This window comes from Ictidomys tridecemlineatus, chromosome 1 (genome assembly GCF_052094955.1).
Source record: "Ictidomys tridecemlineatus isolate mIctTri1 chromosome 1, mIctTri1.hap1, whole genome shotgun sequence".
Taxonomy (NCBI): Eukaryota; Metazoa; Chordata; class Mammalia; order Rodentia; family Sciuridae; genus Ictidomys; species Ictidomys tridecemlineatus.
Genome location: NC_135477.1, coordinates 215,138,473 through 215,160,048, shown reverse-complemented (window position 1 = coordinate 215,160,048; position 21,576 = coordinate 215,138,473). Strand labels below are relative to the sequence as shown.

Genomic DNA, 21,576 nt, shown 5'->3' with positions numbered 1-21,576 from the left:
ATTAGGGAACTGATTATTTTAAGGGTGTCTTTATACCTTTATAAAAGTTCTTCCTTGTACATTCCATTTTGACTAAAGGAAGTATGTAGACTTTTTAATTGATTTATTATTGTTTTAATAATAGAATTGCAGAATAGGAAGGAGATCAAAGATAGATGATTTATTCTATCATTTCACAGAGGAAGAAACAGGCCCAGAAGTGTGAGACCTATAGCCCTGGGACTCTAGAAGCTTATCTAATATACTTTCTTTTTTAAAAAATATGTTTTTTAGTGGTCAATGGACCTTTATTTTATTAATTTATATGCAGTGCTAAGAACTGAACCCAGTGCCTTTACCACTGAGCCACAACCCCAGTCCCTAATATGCTTTCATTTATTTTTTTATGTTAATGGTTGCCTATGTTTGCAATGTATATTTTTAAACTGCTTTTATTTATTTATTTATTTTGAAGTATTTATTTTTTAGGTGTAGATGGACACAACACAGTGCCTTTATTTTTATGTGGTGCCGCCCGTGCTAGGCAAGCGCTCTATCGCTGAGCCACAATCCCAGCCCCTTTAAAGTGCTTTTAAATAACAATAGTCTAAAATAAAAACCCTATTCTTCTATCACTCAGGAGGCTGAGGCAGGAGTATCATAAGTTCAAGGCCATCCTGGGCAAGTTAGTGAGACCTTGTCTCAAAAATCCAAAATGAAAAGGGCTATGTCTGAGTGATAGAGCATGCCTGTGTTCAATCCCCAATATCAGAAGAAAAAAGAAAAAAGGAAGTTGAGGTCACTCATTTCACTTATCCAGTGTGAAAACATTGTTGCTTTTATTAATCTAAACAATGCTCTTTCAAAATAAAATATCTTTCAGATCTAAAAGATCAAAGACTTCATTTTACCTTCATTTTTTCCTTCTCTGATGTTCATTCTTAATGTTTATCCAAGTTTCTGACCTATATCATTTTCACTTTTACATTTCTAGCAGAGCAGTTCTATTGGCTATAAATATCCTATTTTTGAGAAAGTTTTTATCCTTTGCTTTTGAAACAAGATACCTTTGCTGGATATAGAATTAGTCTAGATTTTCCTTCTTTCAACTTTAAATATTTCGCTTGATACTTTTCTTGTTTGCATGGTTTCAAGTCCACTATAATTCTTATCCTTCCTCTACCAGCAAATATTTCCCCCCTCCAGCTTCTTTAAAGCATTTGTCTTTATCTTTGGTTTTCTGCAACTTATATGTGATATAACTATTTTTTTAAAATTCTGTTACAGTGTTTGTTTTCTAGTATTTACATTAAATTATTTCCTAAAATTTCAGTCTCTGTTTACATTACCCATCTGTTCTTTGCATGTTGTTTGCTTTTTCCATTTGAGCTCTTTATAAATTAATGGTGGATATTTTCAATTCTCAGTCAGGTCCATCTAACTGTGTCATATCTGAGTCTGGTTTTGATGCTTGCTTCTGATTGTGCATTTGCTTGCCTCTCAGCAGGCCTTTAATATTTGTTGAAAGCAGAACATGCTGTATCAAGTAATAGGAACTGAGACAAGCAGGCATCTTGTGTGAGCATTTATGTTAATCTGACCAAGAGATGGGCTTTATTTAATATTTGTTGTAGCTAGTTCCAGAGACTTCATATTCCTCCAGTGTCTTTGTTTCTGTTTCCCCTCTTTGGGTTCTCTTAAGTACTCCTCAGTGAGAGTCTGTGTCTGCAGCTCTTTCTGGAGCCCTGATAGTATAGTGAGGCCTGTGGGAGGTGGAGAGTGTTCTCCAATCTTATGGTTAAATCTCAAATCTAGCTGGGTGCAGTGGCATATACTTGTAATCTCAGTGGCTTGGGAGGCTGAGGCAGGAGGATCACAAGTTCAAAGCCAGCATCAGCAACTCAGTGAGACCCTTTCTCTAAATAAAATACAAAAAGAAAGGGCTGAGGATGTGGCTCAGTGGTTGAGTGCCCTTGGATTCAATCCCTAGTACCAAAGAAAAAAGAAAAAAAATCTCAAGTGTCTTAGTGGACCTGTATGTTTCCTCTTGGAAAGCTTCCCTGTCCCTCTTGGGTGAGACAGGAAGGGGAGAAGGCCTAGGCTGAGAATAAATATTTCACAAAGCCTACTCTTCCCCTCTCCCTGCCAGAGCCTTGAAGGGAATCTTCGCTGAGAGTGAGAAATTGGTGGGGTTCCTATTAGTTAATGCGAACAAAACAAGAGGCTTCCCCTGAGACTGTAGTCCTTAGAAGTGACCTACCAGGTTAAGTCCAGCACTTCTGCTCCACGTAAGTAGATCTTGTCTATGACTCTAGATTTTCCATCTTTCCGTGTTTCAGGGAGACAGTTTGTCTTGCAGACAAGTTACAGGTTCCAGTTTGTCCAGCTTTTTCTGGTAAGGATAGGAAGATCCTTATATGATGGAGCTGAACCATGAAGTCTAGTGTCTCTATATGGCCTTCTGTTATATAAATAATCTAACATGCATATGAATAGAGGAAAATTACTTGAAATTATTTGTTTCTCAAATAATATGGAAATAGCAGTTTAAATACATAAGAAAAACCTCTGAACTTATTACATGATCAATTGCTAACACATGGTCATGGTAAACAGGTGAAAAAAATACAGTGAGGTAGTAGGAAATACAAATTGCCTATAATCTCACAGCTCAGAGGTAACCAGTTGAAATTTTGCTGTACTTTTATTTTTCTTCTCTATATACACATGCCACCAAAATTGGGATAATACTCATGTCCTTCTATTAGTCCACTGTACTTTTTTTTAATACTGAGTATTATACTTAACCATTTTCCTGTGTCATTTACATATTCTTTACAAATATGTACAGAGCATAAAAAATCATAAAGATGTGTCAGAGCCAGGCATGGTGGCATATGCCTATAATCCAAGCAACTTGAGAGGCTGAGGAGAAGGATCTCAAGTTCAAAGCCAGCTTAGCAATTCAATGAGACCCTGTCTGAAAATAAAAATAAAAAGAGCTGGGAATGTGGCCCAGTGGTTAAGTACCCCTGGGTTCAATCCTTGATATAAAAAAAATTATCATAATTTAAGTGCTGACTTTTTGAACATAGTACCACCTGAAATGTACTTGTGCAAAAATTCTGGGATACATCTCTTAGAATTTTCTTACAGTTTCTAGAAACAGGATCTGGGGTTGTGGCTCAGTGGTAGAGTGAGGCACTGGGTTCCATCCTCAGCAACACATAAAAATAAATAAAGGTATTTTGTCCATCTACATCTAAAAAGTATATTTTTAAAAATTGCTAGAAATAAAATTATTAGGTACAAAGTTAAATCTTAAGAAAATATTAATGTTTTTTATATAGGCCAAGTGTTTTTGGGGTGTTAAAGGGTGGTTTATAGGAATGTCCTAGAGCCAGGCATCCCATAGGATTCATCTTCCTCTTACCAACAGTCAGTACCAAGGGGATACTACCCCTGTTCTTGCCTTTTGTTTGGTGTAGAATATTTTGTGACATTTGATATTTATATGTTGAAATTCTCATCTCCAAGTAGATGATACTAGGACTTGGGCCTCCTGGGAGGTGATTAAATCCATAGGAGCAGGTCCTCATGAATGGGACTAGTTCCCCTATAAAGGAGACCCCAAAGAGCTGACTTGTCCCTTCTGCCATATGTGGACATAGCAAAAAGCTGCCACATAAGAGGAAGGGGCTCTTACCAGACACTGAGTCTGCCAGTGCCTTGATATTGGACTTCTCAGCCCCCAGAATTGTGAGGAAGAACTTTTTGTTGTTTTTAAGCCACACAATTAATTTATGATATGTGGGAGGCCAACCTTATGGGTGACTGAGTTACACTCCCCAGCTGGGTGCTGAGGCACTCAGTCACAGAAATGGGTGTGTCTTGCTGCAGCCCCATGGGTGAAGTTATGCTCACCTGTTCCTTTGTAATATAACCCCTTGCCCTGTTTAGGATAGAATCTTCCATGGAAGTGCCTTGTGTGTGTCCCCTTCTCTTACTGTGCCCTTGGGTGTGGCCTACCCAGGTATCAGTCAACCTGCTGACAGTGGACATCATGAAGACAGACTCAGCCCCCTGAAACCTGACCCCTTGCCTCATTTGAATAGCTTCTCCTCAATAAAAGGGGTCAGCGCGTGCTCTCACTCTCTCTCTTTCTGCAGACCCTTAAGGTCAGAGGAGCCGTCACAGCGACCCCAAAGAAAAAGGTATTTGTGTCTCTTGTGTGGTTATTTCGTGCAGCCCAGTTAGCCCAGTTTAACTAGAGTGACCCCTGAGCCTTTTAGTCGCGAGAACAGAAACCCGGCAATGATAGTTTATGAAAAGACTAAGACACTTGAGTGAGTCTGATTTCCTACAGTTTAAATTAACTTTCTTGAGTTGCTTCAATTTTCTCATTGGTAAAGTGGGAACAATAGCTTCCAGGTGGTTGTGAAAATCAAAAATCATTCATTCACCTTTCATTGAACAAACATCACTGAGTGCCCAATAAGACAGGCCCTAGGATGGGTGTTAGGATACAATGGTAAACAAAAGCAGACAAGACTGCTTTGCTTTGAGCTTTCTATTACTGGAAAAGACACCCATCAAATAATAAGCAAAATTGGGATGGTGACCTGGACCTCTATGAGTGACTGCTTGGCATATCCAGCTTCAGGGTGGAGATGGATAGACTTCTCTGAGTGGTGGTGGAGGGAGAGGTGAAGGATGGGAGGTAACCTGGGGTTGACTGAAGGTCTATTAGAACAACATAGGAAAAGGCTTCCTGCAGGAGAGATCATAAAGGGCTGAGGGGGCTCATGCAGCTGGAGCAGACAGCACAAAGGAAGGATGGTGCCAGACTTCCTGCCTTCTGGTCTTGTACTTAAGTCTGTGTTACTACCCTAAGAACCACAAGAAGCAGAGGGAGAGGGAAAAGGTAACAAAAATGGAGATGGAGAGTGACTTCAGGCTGACCCATTTGGAAGCTGTCATAAACTGAGGCATCACAATTAGAATGGAGAGAAATGAGTAATTTGAGAAGTATTCAAGAGGTGTCATCAATAGGAATTAGTGAATGCAGAGTGGGATGAATCTCTCTCGTATATGACTTTGTACAGCAGCTTGGTGGTGCTCAGCTGCCCCCACAGAGGCTAGATGTGGGCAGATGATGCTATTGAAATTAATTCAGGACACAGGGATTTAGGGAAGATAATGGACCATGGATTCTAAGCTAAAATGTAAAGATGGGGGAATGAAAGGATGGGGCAAATACAGGGGTCAGAGGTCCTAGTTAGAGCAATGGGGGAGGGCATAGTTGATGGGCAGCTTGGAAGGACTGGCAGGTGGTGCTGGAGAGGAGGGTGGGATGATTACTCCACAAGGTGGACCAGTCAGTGTGAGACTGGGGCAGGAGGAGAGTTCTATTTGGTAATATTATTTGTCCCTCTCCTCCCACCCTGTGCAGAAGGTTACTGCCCGATGGAAAAGGCCTTTTTTTGTTGTTGGTTTTGTTTTACAAAAAAGAGAAGAAATGGTCTGAAAAATAGATTTGCAAAGCACCTAACAATGCCTGACCCAAAGGAGGAGCCCTATGAGTAAGAAGTTCCTTGAATTCCTAAACCTTCTCCTGGGTCCTGCCCCATACAGTTATTTTACATCTTCTTTCTGAAGCCAGACTTTTTTAGGGACTAGGAAGTGCCTGACATGCTGAATTAAACTTCATAATGGGTAGTCTTTGTCAAAGTGTCTTATGATGTAGTTTAAATAACATCTCATAGTCAAAATCACTCATTCTGAGACTGTATGTCCAATGTATAAGCCACATTCTGATCATTGCTCTATATTCATCCAACTGGACAGAAATACATCCATTCTGTAAAGTGAGAAATGTTAAGTCATAACAATATCCTATAAGCAGAATAATGTCCTCCCCACCCCCACCACACACATAGGATAGCTCTGTCCTAATTCCCAAAAACTGTGAATATGTTGATATCCATGGCAAAAGGGACTTTGCAGATTGGAATAAGGTACAGACTCTGAGATGGGGAGAGTATTCTCTGATGCTATCTCAGTTTTCTAGGGCAGTGGTAACAAAGAACCACAGACTTGGCAGGTATCTCGATGGCTTAACCAATAGCAACGTGTTCTCCCACATTGTGGAGGCTGGGTGTCAGCAGGACTGGTTCCTTCTAAATCCCGTAGGGGAGGATCCTTCCTTGCCTCTTCCACCTGTTTGGTATTCCTTGGCTTGTTGATTATCACTCCATTCTCTGCCCCCACTGTCCTATGGTCATCTTCTGTGCTTCTCTCCTCTTTGTGAGGACACCAGTCATATTGGATTCAGGGTCCACCCCACACTGGTATCACTTTATCATAAATAATTATGTCTGCAAGGATCCCACTTCCAAATAAGATTACATTTCAAAGTACTGAATGGAATTAGTACTTGGACTTTTGGAGGGGGGCGGAGCTGGTGATCGGAGGTGGCACAATTCAATACATAACAATAGGCTTAAAAGAACTCAACTAAATACTTCTCTGTTTACATTTTTCTGATGATAGTATGTCTGATAACTAGAAGCCCCAGTGCTATGGATTGCAAATGGTGATCCAAAAAATATAAAGCATAGTTACACATGTACTTGGAAAGTGTGGGGTTAGTTTTGCTTTAGGGACTACACCTCTGGAAACAGGCACACCTGGCTAGAGAATAAGTGAGTTGCTGTATATAACATCTTGGTGGTCATCAAGCTTCCAGCAAGGGAGTTCAACATTCAGGCTTACTTACTAATCTTGCTTCAGTGTAGTGGCTCAAACGTATAATTCATTGCCAAATTGAAAAGATGTTCCTTGATGTGTGTATTATTTTTCAGTTCTGGAAATAATGACCAGGAACCATAATTGGATATTCATGCATTATCACAGGCATTGCAGTCCACACAGGGACTGGATTTTGCTGTCTAAGGAGAATGCAAAATGAATTGCAATAAGCAAAATCCATGTCAGCATCATTTAGTTCAATTTAAAATGATAATGGAATTCAGGCTGCCTACAGCTGCACTAATTCTTACTCCATTCATGGTTTGGCTTCCAGAAAACAACATTGAATTTAGCTGCTATTTTGAGTTATGTACTGGAAGGAGCATGGACTCTGGAATCAGACAGACTTGAATTTTATTCTAGATTCCAAATCCTGGTTTCCCCACTGAGGTAAGCAGATAATGCCCTCACCACCACCACCCCAGCACAGACACAGGAAGGCTGTGTCCTAATTCCTAGAAACTGTGAATATGTTGATATCCATGGCAAAAGGGACTTTGCAGATTGGAATAAGGTACAGACTCTGAGATGGGGAAAGTATTCTGTGTTATCTACGTAGCCCTGTCTTATTACACAAGTGCTTAAAAGCAGGGAGCCTTTCCTAGCTATGGTTAGAAAGAGACATAATGAAGGAAAAATTGCTAGAGAGATGGGATGTTGCTGGTTTGAAGATGGATAAAGGGACCATGATATGGTTTGGATGTGAGGTGTCCCCCCAAAGGCTCATGTGTGAAGCAATGCAAGATGGTGCAGAAGAAAAATGATTGGGTCGTGAGAGTCTTAACCCAATCAGTAAATTAATCCCCTGATAGGGATTAACTGAATGGTAACTGAAGTGTTATGGGGTGGCTGGAGGAGGTGAGGCATTGAGGGTGTGGCTTTGAGGTTTGTATTTGTATCTGGCAAGTGGAGACCTCTCTCTACTTTCTGATCACCATGTGAACTGTTTCCCTCTGCCACCATAATGTCCTGCCTTACCTTGAGCCCTGAGGATTGGAGTTGGCCTTGTAAGGCTGGAAACATCTGAAACCATGAGCCCCTAAATAAACCTTTCCTCCTCTACAGTTGTTCTGGTCAGATCTTTTAGTCACAGCAGCAAAAAAAAAAAGCTGACTAAAATAGACCACAAGCCCAGGAATGAAGATGGCTTTGAGAAGCTTATAAGGCAGGAAAACAAATTCCCTCCCAGAAACCCAGAAGAATTGCAGCCCTGTTGGTGTCTTGTTTTTGGAACATCTCACCTGCAGAATTATTAGATGATGTTTTCTTGTTTTAATCCCCCAAGTTTGTAGTCATTTGTTAAGGTGACCAGTATGCCTACTTACTTGCTGTATGACTTGCTGACTCTTGGTTTTTCTCATCCATAAAAAGTAAATATAATAATATTGACTGCTGAGTGTATGTGTAGATTCACACACTTGATGTATGTAAAGCCCCTTGTTAACCACTTCATGAGTTACTGTTAGAAGTTCAGGCCTCAGGAGTCTGATTGTCCTCCCAACCTCTCTGGTGACTGGCCTCCAGTTTGGATCCAGCTACCATCAGGTAGGTGAGGTGGCTGCAGTAGGTCTTGGTCCATCCAGCTATTCAGTGCAGTGTGCATCAGCTCCTCCCCTGCCCCGCCCCCACTGGGAGCTAGTTAGAATTGCTGAATTCAGGTCTCACCTTAAACCAACTGACTCAGAATCTGTTTTTTAACAAGGTCCCCAGGTGATTCATATGCATGTAAATTTTGAGAAACAACTGGGCTAGACACTCGACAACATAAGAGAGCTAGCCAAACTCATGTCTGGGCCAGGAGTTAGAGGTAGGGGCCTCTAACTTCTATATTTTGTGTGCTTCCAGTTAAGGGTTATCAAGGGTTGATAACCACTGGAATAAATGCTTAGAAATGCATAATATGAGATTCAGTTCAGAATTGTAAAAATTTCAACTAATACCATTTTCTTTAAAGAAAACAGCTATCATAGGTATTACTAATTACTGTATTTTTTGAAAGATGCATAAAGGAAGGAACATCAAAGGACAGCAGAGACAGGTTCTCACTGATTGTAACTGCCAAATTCCCGTTCTGGCTTTCTCGTGTGCACTTGATTAGTTTCTTTTTTCTTAGGACTCATCCCCAACTGCTTCACTCTTTGACAGTGGAATCTAGCCAGGAAAGCTCTTGGCTGTTTTCTCCTTAATAAGAGGGATCTTATTACAATTATCAGAAAACAGACAAGTTTCTGGAACATTTCGTCTGTTCCAGGAGTGTCTGCATCCTCCCTCCATAGATGAAGCATCAAGGGAAAGCTCAGCAGCTTCAGTCAGGGCAGCCCAGCCATGCTTGCAGGTGGTCATGATGCAGAGCAGTTATATTCGAGAACCAAAAGTAGAATGGCTACTCTCCAGGGAGCCTAGGGCAGGAAATTCAGAGGTGTGAGCTCCAGGCAGTTACAGACTCTTACTCAAGAGCTCCAAGTCCAAGCAGACAGTAAAGGGCTGAGGATAGGAGCCAAAATGGAGACTGGGAAGCTGGGTACCCACAAGGGCAGAAGGGTGGGGAAGGTAGTGAGACAGGCCTGGCAGTTGCCACACATAGCTTTGAGGTATTTGTGGCTCCTTTGTGTAGGCAGCAAGGATGGGATGCAGGTGCATTGGGCCACCTTCTAGGTGCTCCACCTTACCCATGAAGTGCAGAATGAGCTGAGACTTAGGCCCAATCAGGAGGAGGCCTACAGATACCCACCTGCTGTATCCACCAGAGGCTTGGGAGCGCTGCATGCTTACTTCAAGGGCTGGTATGGAGGAGGTCAGGTCCCCAGATGTCCCTGGCTCACTCAGCTCTTCCCCCTCTCACTGGAAGTGCTCAGTCTATATGGAGGATGTAACATCCTGAGATAAGGAGCAAGTATCTGGAACCACTGGGTTATGTCCTTGTGCCTCCCAGATCAGGATGTTCTGCAGTGCTTTTGTGCAGAAGCCAAGTGGCACCAGCAAGGAGTACTTTTGGAGTCTCTCGCCTGTGGTAGTTTATCCTGGGTAACTTTCTGAGCCATGGGACATAGGCTCACCATGATCCAAGGCTTCTGTTTATCCTTGCCACCTATCTGTACAAATCCTGACCTATGAGAGTGCTCTGTCTCAGCACTCATGTGTGTGCTAGAGTCTTTGCACTGATGAGGGACAGTCTTTTCAGGTGGTTGGAGTTCTAGAAATAGTGTCCTGAGGTTCTGCTGGCTCAATTCATTGTTCCAGAACCTCTAGGTCTGTGTGCAGGGGAGCAACCTTAGGGGTCTGGCAATGCAGATCTGATAGGTAGAAACCATTCAGTCTTTTTACCATCAAAAATGCCTTTTAATTATCAGAAGTTGCAATTTCCCACTGTTAAGAAATAAAAGATATACTTCTTCTACATTCCTTCTAGATTCCTGAAATATAAGCAATACCTGTTCTTTCATTAGGATTGCACTTTCCCAGAAAACCACTTCAGGTGACACTTAGTTAACACCCATGTGGTATAAAATAGAGATATAATTGGTTTTACCACAAGACTCCCAGGAAAGATTAGAAACTTTGTGAATTTTATTCTCAGCTACTGGCTGTGAGTGGTCTAAAACTAGTGCCATTCCTGGAGAGTTAGGATTTTGATATTTCTCCTACTCCTCTTTCTTTTACCACTTCTTCCTTTTCCCCTCTCCTGTCTGCTCATGACTCAGCTGGACTCTCATGGCCTGATGGTATTAAACTTTAACCATTTGAGTGACTCCCCTCTAATCTGCATTCACCCTAGAGCCCAGCTCCTGAGAAAGTGTGCACTGTAGAGCACAAGGAACTGATCTCCTCTGACCTGGGACTCCTCACTCTGGACTAATATGTTGGTGATCAGCTCATTAAAAAACTAAGTCTCAAGTTTGAAAGTCACTCACCATGTGGTCCTCTTCCTCAAAGAACACTTAGGATCTTTTCTTCTCTGTTCTACATGCTTGACTCTAACTCAACAAATAAAGATGGCAAAAATTATTTTGATGGCACCAAGTCTTTCTAAGCTATTTAAATAAGTAGTTTATCCCCTCTATTTCTAGATGTAAAATCGGCTTCAAAAAGACAGGTCATCTGCCTGGGGTCATATGGCTGATCAATTAGTAGGTGTTGCTGGAGTTCCAGCCAGTCTGCCAGGCTTCACCCTGCACAGCACACCTATCTTGCTGTCCAGCCACCATCTCCCTTCCCAGCCTCCTCTTTTGCACCTGCTGGACTACCATCCCTTGTCTCCCCAACTGCCCATGAAATCTTCTCACGCTCTGCCCTGCTCCACCCTACACCCATCCTTTCCAAATATGCACTGCCTCATCTCAGGATGTGCCTGATGCCCACTCATATGCAAAGACCCTCTCTTTAGGGATCGTAGGTTGTCTGAAAGCAAATAAGCCCTGCCAGAGCCTCTGCTAGCTGCTTCACGGGTCTGTAAGGGAATGATGTGTTTTCCTCCAGCTGCAGAGAGCTGCTCTGGCAGTGCGTAGTGTACCTGTGTTCACTTGCTGGGCGACAGCCAGGCTCAGAAGACGGCCCAGCTCAGCTATGTAACTCTCTCTGCATACTGAGATTCTCTAGAATCTCATTACTGTCCAAGCAAAAGACTAAAAGTGTATATATCTGATCATGCTCCCTTAGAAAAGATAAAAAAAAAAAAATCCTGCCTGGGCATGCATGAGGCACGGGGTTCCATCCAAAGCACCACATAAAAATAAATAAAAGTATTGTGTCCATCTACAACTAAATATGTGTATATATTAAAAAACAAAATAAAATGTATTCACACAGCGCTACTGAGAAGAAAAACCTAAGATGCATGTGGGGTTGAGAAGGACGAAGATGGGGATCCAGTTTTAGGTTGATCACTGAAAGCTCTCTTAAGTGAAGCAGAAACCTGAGTAGATGCACAGCCAAACAAATCCTATTCAAGATGGGTACTAGAATTGGGGTGTTTTTTTTGTTTGTGTTACAGATTGAATGTTTATATCTCCCCCAAATTCATATGTTGAAGCCCTAACCCCCATGTATTCAGCCTTTGGGAAGTAATTATGTCTAGTTAGGTCATGAGGGTGAGGTCTCATGGTGAGATTAGAGTCCTTTTAAGCAGAGGAAAAAATCCTACAGCTCTCCTGCTGTCTCTTTCCCCACCATGTGAGAACACAGTAGAAGGCAGCCCTCTGCACGCCAGGAAGAGGGTCCTCACCTGGAACGGAATCTGCTGGTTCTGGAATCTTGGACTTCCAGACTCCAGATCTGTGTACTTTACTACAGCATCCCAAGCTGACTCCTAAGTTTCTTTTTGTCTTGTTTTGTTATGTAGTACAGCTGAGTAGCCAATTTCTGCTCTGGCTATTTCCAGAACTTCTGGAGATCACTTCAAAGTGGTGTCACCACAAGATGAAAATGCCATCTCCCTGTGTACCTTCAGAAAGGTGCATAGAAGCAGTGACCCAAATCAGAGATGTGATCATGAAAAGAAAGGAAATGATGTCCCCGTGTTGTTCTCCCTCCTGTGGTTGGCATATAAGCAAGTCTAGGGTGGACAAGCAAATGTATGGTCCAAACCAAGCTAATCAAATTTTCATATCTATCCCAGGGAAACATACATAAACCAGGACTGTCAGGGCGAATGTTGGTTGTCCTAGTTTAGCTCCTGATTAGAGTGAGCTTATCCCAATCCGGCCCTGGTTCTGAATTTTCTCCTGAGTGCTTCCAGGGCCCCATTTTTAGTGCTTCAGCCTTGGGCAGCTGAAACTGCCATTCCAGGTGAGGATCCTGGAATGATGAGACCTAGGTTGGGGCTCAGGAGAACAGTCCCTCTTAGGCCTCATACCAGATGACAGTATTAAAATTGTTAATTGAGAGACAGATGGCTGCTGGGTGTGGTAGCGTCCGCCTATAATCCCAGAGGCTCAGGAGGTTGAGACAGAAGGATCACAAGTTCAAAGCCAGCCTCATTAACAACAAAGCACTAAGCAACTCAGTGAGACCCTGTCACTAAATAAGATGCAAAATAGGGCTGGGGATGTGATTCAGTGGTTGAGTGCCCCTGAGTTCAATTCCCGGTATGGGGAAAGAGAGAGAGAGAGAGAGAGAGAGAGAGAGAGAGAGAGAGAGAGAGAGATTCACATTGTCATTTGTAAGGATACTTCTCTGAGGAAATTTACCATTTAGGATGGAAATTGTTGGAGCACGGTTCCAATGTTATGGTTTGAATGTGGAATGTCCCCCAGAGGCTTGGGGACTATATCTTATCCCTGGCCCCTTTCTCTCTTCCTAACATTTTCTCTTATAGCTTCCTGGCTGCCACGAGGTACCACACCCTCTTCACCAAGATGCTCTGCTTCATCTCAGCCCATAGAAATGGAGCCAGCCAACCATGGACTGAAATCTCTGACACTGTGAGCCAAAATAAATCTTTCTTCGTTGAAGTTGTTCTTAGATGTTTTGTCACAGCGGCAGAAAGCTAACACACCCTGACCTTATATCATCTTACTATCATTTAAGACAGATGGAGTATAGTAGTTAAAAATAATAGCTCTAGCACCCAATTGCTTGGGTTTGAAATATGGATCTGTCATCTCATTGCTGTATGACTTTGGGTACATTACTTCACCTCCCTGTGCTCTATCTCCTAAAAGTACATAAAAACATTGCCTTTCTCCTGGGGGTAAAAGTACAGAGGGTAGTGCCTGCCACACATTGAAATGCATCATAAATATTGATTATGATGATTACTGTCTTTATATTTTAATAGCTGCATCCCCAACACATTGTTGTCCTATTTTATGGATAAGGAAACTGAATCCCAATGTGGATTGTTGTAGTCAGAGAAAACTGAACAGCTTTGAGCCAGGCAGAGATGACAGATGAAGAAGAGAAGGTGAAGGAGTGCAGGTGGGAAGGAGTCAGCTTGTGGAATCAGGAAGACACTCTGTGGTCAGGGGAAACAATGAGATCAGTGTCACTGGAGAGGATGGTTGGAGTTGGGAAACCGGGCAAGAGGTGTGGTCTCTGGTGAAGATCATATGACAGAAGGGTCTCTTCCAGCTGGCTTTTCCTCTAGGCTACCTCAGATGTCTCTACATCCACGAGAAGATGGATATTTCCCCAGGAGGTCTAGGCTAAGCTGCCTGGGTCCTTGGGAGTCAATACCTACTCACCCTCCCGGGGTGTGTCTCCTGTTCTATGGGCCATCCTACCACTTTGGTAGAGACAAGTTTATTTCATTTTCATGTTAGTTGTGAGAATGTAACCCAGTTTATCCTGGCTTTATAAAAACAGGAAATTTTGGGTCATTGAATTAACATATATCCCTATGGGGATATATTGACTGCAGGTGCAGTGTGATCCAGAGGTTCAAACAAGGTTGGAAGAGTAGTTTTTCTCATTTCTTGACTCTATAATAGAGTCAAGAATGGGCAACTCCAGGTCCATGTCATCTTAACTGTGGAAGTTCCAATAGAAATAAGGAAATGCCTTATTATCTGCTGCCTTCTCAAAGGGCTGATTTCATCTCATTTGCTCTCGTTGGGTCAGAGACCCAGCTCTGAACCAATCTCTGTAGTGAAAAGACTGTGACGTTCTGATGGAGCAGGCAGGTCCAAGACCCAGGCCTACCCTAGAACTAGCAATGGGATCCTAAGCATGTGGAATGAGCACAGGGGAGGAAACTGCCAGAGGGCTGATGGCTGTTACAGGGCTAAAACAACAAAACATAAATAAAATAAAACAACTTTTTTGCACTGATGCCACAGAAGAGTTAGGGGGAAAGTGAGACTTGCCTATCAGGAATGTAGGCCCAAGTGACTCTAAGAGAATAATGTCTGCAGCCGTTCTCTTACTGATTCCTCAGGCTTTGCTGTTTGCCTATTTTCAGTCCTGACTGCTTGGGGCCATCTATCTTAAAACACCACATTCCAGCTTCATTTTCTAATTGAAATTATACAATGTTGGTTCTTTCTTGTTTCTTTGCTATTAAATTCACCAGTGTCTCCCTCCTACTCTGTCACTGGTGACTCAGCACTGTCATCTCATTCCGACCTGGATGGAACTTGGGATGCTTCCTCTCTTCCCCAACCTGGATCTCAGGGAGTCATTGATAGATACACTCCTGTGATCCCTGACTGAGCTCTGGGATGAAGGGCACGCTTGTCCTTTAATTCTTAAATCCTCTTAGATGGGCTTTTTGGCATTTCTAAGTAGGATTAAAGCTGCCAACATGTAGATTTAGTGAATCACTGCTGTGATTAATGTCGCAGAAATACAAGGAGGGACCAGTCAGCGGAGGGCATTCCGTGCTAGGCCAGGCGTCTGGACTGTGTCCTTCTGACATTGGGAAAGCACTGGATGTTGTTGAGCATGAGAGAGACACCTCCCCTCACGTCACCATTTCTGCAGCACATACCCGTGTCAAGCCCTGTGCATGTGTCCTTTGTAAGTGATCTTATTTCTTGGCCACAATCATCCTGCAAGGGACAATCTGTCTTTTAAGTGGCACCTGAAATCATGCCTCTTTCTCAGCAGGAATCCCCGAAAACACACAGCAAATACAGGGAACCGCCCCCCCCCCAACTCACTCCACACACTGCAGGACAGTGGCAGCTGGGGTGTGGCCAGTTCAATTCTTCAGAAAGTTAGTCCCTGAGGGAGGAGTTCATTTTTCCCTGTAGCAAAGGGGAGAGGAAGACTCGAGGTTAAAACAACAGTGGAAGGGAAATGATGCGATTCCCCCTTGAACCAGCCATTTCCCTCTTCTTTGCTTCCTGCTTTCCCAGAGTGGACGTATCTGTTCTCCTGCACTTCCCTCCTTCCCCTCGGCTCACAGTCCTGCCACCCTGTCATGGATTTTCTGTTTGTCTCCTGTCCTTTCTCTCTGGTTTCTGCAAGCTGGCCTCCTGTCCTCTCCTGGCTCTCTCTGTGGACTGTCCCTGCTGCCCATCCGCTCCATGCCTGTCTGCGTCACTCCACCTGGGTCTTCCAGGCTTCACTTGGTGGCCTCTGCTTGGCTTCCCCCCTTGTCTGTTTGGCTGATTTGCTCTCCAGTGGAATCTCACTTCCACTTCTGCTTATCTACCCTTGCCCAACTCTCATTTCTGTTGAGGACAGCGGATGTGTACCTGAGCTGCAGGCTTGTCTTTTCCTTACTCTTTGTTTATTTATATTTTAATACTGGGGACTGAACCTGGGGTACTTTACCACTGAGCTACATCTTCTTATCTTTTGAGACAGGATCTTATTAAATTGCTTAGGGTTTTGCTAAGTTGGTGAAACTGGCCTTGAATTCATGGTCCTCCTGCCTCAGTCTCCCGAGTCTCTAGGGTGATGGGTGTGTGCCACTGCGCCTGGATCTTACTCTTATTTTCTTCTTTGTGACTTCCTGTGCTCAAAATCCAGCTTCTCTATGCCCTAGCTATGTGGATCTGGCAAAGTTCCTTTACTTCCCTATACCTCTGTGTTCTCCTCTGTAGGATGAGGATGGAGTTGGTACCTCCCTTTAGGATTCTTATGAAGATTTGATGATCTATTTCATACAAGTGTAGAGGACCCAATAAATCTCAGTTCTTACTATTGTACTGATGGTGATAGTATCTTGTTCTGACATTTCAATTCCCAAGAATTCCCTAGAAACAGCAAACACAGGGGCAGCTTTGGGAGGAGAGACAAAGGTGAAGGGTGGCTAGGTGTGGCATGTTCTCTAGACACCAGTTTAGCTTTCCTTTATGTATCTCTTCTATAGACTGAGAAGAAGAGTTGCCTGGGTTTTGGTGGGAAGGATACTGAATTCTTACTTACCAGATAAGCAATAAAATGAAGAATAAAGTAGTTTGGGTGAACATCAACTTGGTAGAAATTTCTTTCAAAAACATAATGAGACAAAAACAAGCAATGCTCAGTAGGATTGGCACTCCATCTGCTTTGTTCCCTCCTGACGCTCCATCAAGATTCTTAAGTGCAGTTTGGATTTGAAGAACATCTGGAATCAGCCAAGCAAATGTTTTAAGCATTGACATTATAATCTATATTTCTTGCTGCTAAGTTATGCCTATCGGTTGTGCATCGACCTCCAGAGTTGAGGCCAGCCCTGCATTCCATTCAGACAGCGACCAAGCCTCACAGAAACTGGGGGGTCTGTGGGTACTTTGGGGTAGGTGAAGGAGTGGTACTTATCTTTGTTTCTGATCATAAAGATAATAATCATTATTGAAACACTGGAAAATAAAGAAAAGGGTAAAGAAGGAATAACAAGCACTCATAATCCACTCCCCCCAGAAATAGCCAGTTGTAATGTGTATGTGTGAACAATTTTATATGTGGTGTGTGCATGTGTGTAGGTATATACACACACATACATATACATATGGTTTATATATGTTGTCTGTGTTTTTTAGAAAACCCAATCAAGACTATGTTGAAGATATATTTAGAATGCTGGTATTTTGGGGTAGCACATATCCTTTTCTTCTATCCTTAAATATTCTTATGAATACACTATTTGAAAACTACCTTGATATTTGCTGAGTGGATGTTCTATCAATTCAGGTCTCCTAAGAAGAAGATGCCAACAAAGAAGTGACTGTGCATGAAGCATTGGGAGAAGGCCCTGGTTGGACAAAGGGAGAAGGAGTAGGAATGGGAAGATGAGTGGAACAAGGCTGACCCTGAGAGAGGAGAGTTGGAAGGAAGGGCTGGTGGGGATAATGGTGCTGAGACTGGCACAGTGGTCCATTGGATAGCTCTGGTGTGGGGCAAGAACAGCCTGGCTATCTTGCCCTCACCTTGCAGGGTGCTATGGTTTAGATGTGAGATGTCCCCCAAAAGCTCATGTGTGAGACAATGCAAGAAGGTTCAGAGGAGAAATGATTGGGCTATGGCCTTAACCTAATCCGTTAATTAATCCCTGATAGGATTAACTGAGTGGTAACTGAAGGCAGGTGGGTGTGTCTGGAGGAAGTGGTTCACTGGGGGCATGGCTATGGAATTTATATTTGCATCTGGCGAGTGGAGTTTCTGCTTTCTGATCACCATGTGACCTGCTTCCCTGTCACATTCTCCACCATAATGTTCTGCCTCACCTTGAGCCCCAAGGAGTGGAGCCGTCCTTCTACGGACTAAAACCTCTGAAACCATGAGCCCTCAAATAAACCTTTCCTCCCTTACAGTTGTTGTGGTTGGGTCTTTTAGTCACAGCGGTGAAAAAGCTGACTAGAACACAGAGACAGCACGGCCTTATCATGAACAGAGGATACAGTAATCTGCAGAAGCCCATAAAGGTTTAGGATTTTGAGGTGCCATGTATCATAGAAGGGTACAGGGACTGGCAGCAGGATTGATAGAAAGTCTTTTGAGAGGACAGACCTCCTATGACCTCCATTACCCCAATTGACCATATTCTCTTAGGAGATGGGAGGTTTACCTTAAAGGGGCTCAGATTGAAGGATATTACGTGGGATAGAAGGTGTGTTTTTGTATAAAGTGTAAAAACATTATAATATAAAAGCAGATTGTGTAAAAGTCTGCCTGCTGACCACAAAGGCCCCTGGTTACTTTCATTATCCCACTTTCTTGGCTTCAGTTTTTCCAACTGTAAAAATGGGGATAAAATATCATAGTATTTAACCTTTCAGTGTTGCTTTAAGGAATAATTATGCAAAGCATATGGAACAGCACCAAGTGCTGGGTATTTGCTATTGCTGTTTTTGCCCTCTCTCTATATATTGAGCCTTTTCTTTTCCACTTATCCATTTGCCCCATCTTATGCTGTTATCATATTGTTGTAGCTAATTAGGCTTCATAATTTGTCTACTCTCCTTTGCAATATTTTACTTGAAATTAAGCACTGGCCTTAATTAATTTGTAGAGCACTGATCTTTTGACAAGATATGACCTATTTTCAAAATGTGTGTCTCCATTTTTACTCAAATATTCAGTGTCCTTTGTGTGCTTTTAGTTCTCTTCTTATAACATCTGCATATTTTTCTTAATTTTGTTCCTAGGCCCTTTGTAGTTGTTGCTGATGTGAGTGGGAATTTTGACTCTAGTTTATTTTCAAATTACTAAGTACCAGTAATTATTTATAATGAGGGATTTACATGCTTATCTTTCAGCTGGCTACCTAATTATGTTATTAAGTATTTTTAGTATTTCTAAAAGGTTTTCAGTAGATTTTTTTCTTGAGGTTTGACTGTGAAATGGAAACAGAGATGAATGCCACCTGTTTCCCCCATGGAGCTTCTAATTCTAATGTGGAAATTCAGTAATAGGTAACGATAAGAAAAATGGTCATCTAAGGCCACCTGCAGTTCCATGGCAATAGCTCACCTGTCACATAAATTTTTCATGACTTGAAAATATGAAGAATGTAGACTACCAGCTGGACCCTAGAGTATTTTTAAGTTATTTCTTGAATTTTATGTTGACAAATTATAGTTATAGATATGTGTAGAGTACAAAGTGGTGTGGATTTTTTAACACCACTTTATACTCCAAAGTTGAGAACCTTCTTTTCATTAAGACTGTGGTTTATTAACCTAAGGATTGTTTTTGTATTCCTTTATAATTAAAGTCTCCTCAAAAATGTTTGTAAATTCTCATTGGTAAAATTAAATGTTATAAAGCTCCAATTTTTTATAGTTACTTATCATCTACTGTGTTCTTATAGGGCCTACATTATTTATTTTCTGCCTTAATGATCATGATTATCTGTTCTGTACAGTCCTTAGATGGATTCATGTTTTCTAAGATCTTGGATTAGTGCTCATGGTTATGTTTAATCATGAGCATGTTTATAGTAATCATGTAAAGTTATGAAAATTTCCTAATATGACCATGTGGGTTGGATCCTTTAAGTGCTCATATTTAGAATTTTTAGTCTTTGCAATAGGATGAAAAAATAATCTAAAAACCTTTCCCACTACAAAAATACATAGATGCTATTTGTAATATAGAATATAACCTTCTAACTGCTTAGCTGAGCCTTCTCCCTAAAAAAAAAAAAAATAGTTAACAGGGGACTAGAAAAACATTATAATATTAATATTGTAAACACAAGAGTTAACACTACAGTTGTCCTGGGGTTGGATGGGAATTGTAGGGAAGGAATTGTCAAAGTTTCATTAATCCAGGGGGTTGTGATTAATACTCACATGCGAATAGGAGATAATGCCTTGGGCTCACGAAAGGTAGGGTGTTGACAATGAAACATCATAACTGGAACTCTTAAAGGAAAATATTAACAGTTAAGGCTAAATTAAACATACACATCCAAAAATTTACTCTCTAGCAAAATATAGACCCCTCTGTGTGGTGGTTGGTAGTCATATGTAGCTATTGTGCCCAGGAGATATGCCCAGTACAAATTTAGAAGTGCTCCAAGTTTAAAGTGCTGTATGCACTGTATTTGAGATACTTAGTTAAAAAAAAAGATACCTCATTAATAATTTGTGTATTGACTACATGTCAAAAATGTCAATATATTAGAGTACATAAAATGTTATTAAAATTGTTTTCAACAGTTTCTTCTTAATTTTCAAATGTAAAATTATATAGGTGGTTCCTATGAAAGATAAAATAAATTATATAGGTGGCTCCCCTTTGCAACTTACATTTTCCTTCTGTTGAGTAGCATTGATTTAGATCAGTCCTGTTCAGAGATCTAGATGGAGCAAATGTGTCCCCTAACAACTCATAAAAATGGATTTGCTCTCATAAAGATTTGTCCCAGGCCAGTAACATTCTATGGAGGTATATAGCATCAAATCAGATAGCGCTGAGCTCCCACAGAATATTCCCACTGAATATTATCTCAAAATTTAAAATTATGGACATATGAAGAACAACTAATATGAGTGAATAAGGATGAGCAGATCCTACAAATGTTGAGATTAGCCTTCCTAGAACTTCTACAAATAGAACAATTTGATAGACATGATTAGATAATTTTTAAAAAAAATTATTTAGGGCACAAAAGAAGAAATAAATATGAACTGGGAACTGGATAAATAAATTATGCAACAGATATCATCATAACCTGCATGCCACCCAAGCTTCCCTGTGCACTGACATTTAAATGAAATTGGTTCAAGCTCTCTGACAGTCTATGAAAAATCCAACACCTTCTCTGAGACTTCTATGAGTTTTCAGGGACTAAGTTCCTATGGGCATTTTCACTGCTGTGTTCTGGCTCTCATCAACCCCAGGTTTCAACTTCCAGGCTGCAAGCCAGCCCAGACACATCACTCACTTCTTTTCTTGGATTGTCCTCAAATCATTCTGATGAGGCCTCTGTAGTCATAACAGCCTCTCTTAAATGTTGAGGATGGCTGTAACTGTTAAGAAGTATTGCAGATTCCTGAAATTCCACTGATAGAATTGTTAACTTCCCATACCTAGAAAGCAGAAGCCCAGCCAATTTCATTTATCCATTGATTTATAAATATGTAAATTTACATGGAAATCTTATTTGTATCACCCCACCACTCACTATATATTCCATATTTGATTAAAATTGCCTCTACATTGTGAAGTGAAGAAGAAAGAAAGAAAGAAAGAAACCCAGATTACTGAACAATTTGATCCCATTCTTGTTTTTTAAAATATAGAGATCCCATAGAAAAAAGATAAGATACATTACCAAAAGGTTAACAGTGAATGATTGGATTATGGGTGCACAACAAAATGCTGCAGACTGGGTGGTGTAAGCAATTGAATTCTATTCATTTATTTTCTCATGGTTCTGAAGGCTAGACGTTCAAGGTCAAGGTGCCATTC

The 21,576-nt window shown here is 41.5% G+C and overlaps 1 long non-coding RNA gene across 2 annotated transcripts in view; it reads left to right on the top strand.

Annotated features, from left to right (window-relative positions):
• Window positions 1-1,506: 1,506 nt before the first annotated feature.
• Window positions 1,507-21,576, top strand: part of LOC144365157 (uncharacterized) — a 30,583-nt gene continuing 10,513 nt past the window's right edge. The window contains exons 1-2 of one of the 2 annotated variants that reach the window (XR_013423399.1): window positions 1,507-2,267; window positions 13,103-13,238. This is a non-coding gene — a long non-coding RNA (uncharacterized LOC144365157). Of the gene's footprint in view, window positions 2,268-13,102; window positions 13,239-21,576 lie in introns of those variants that run through there. The other variant, XR_013423398.1, reaches the window with a different exon arrangement.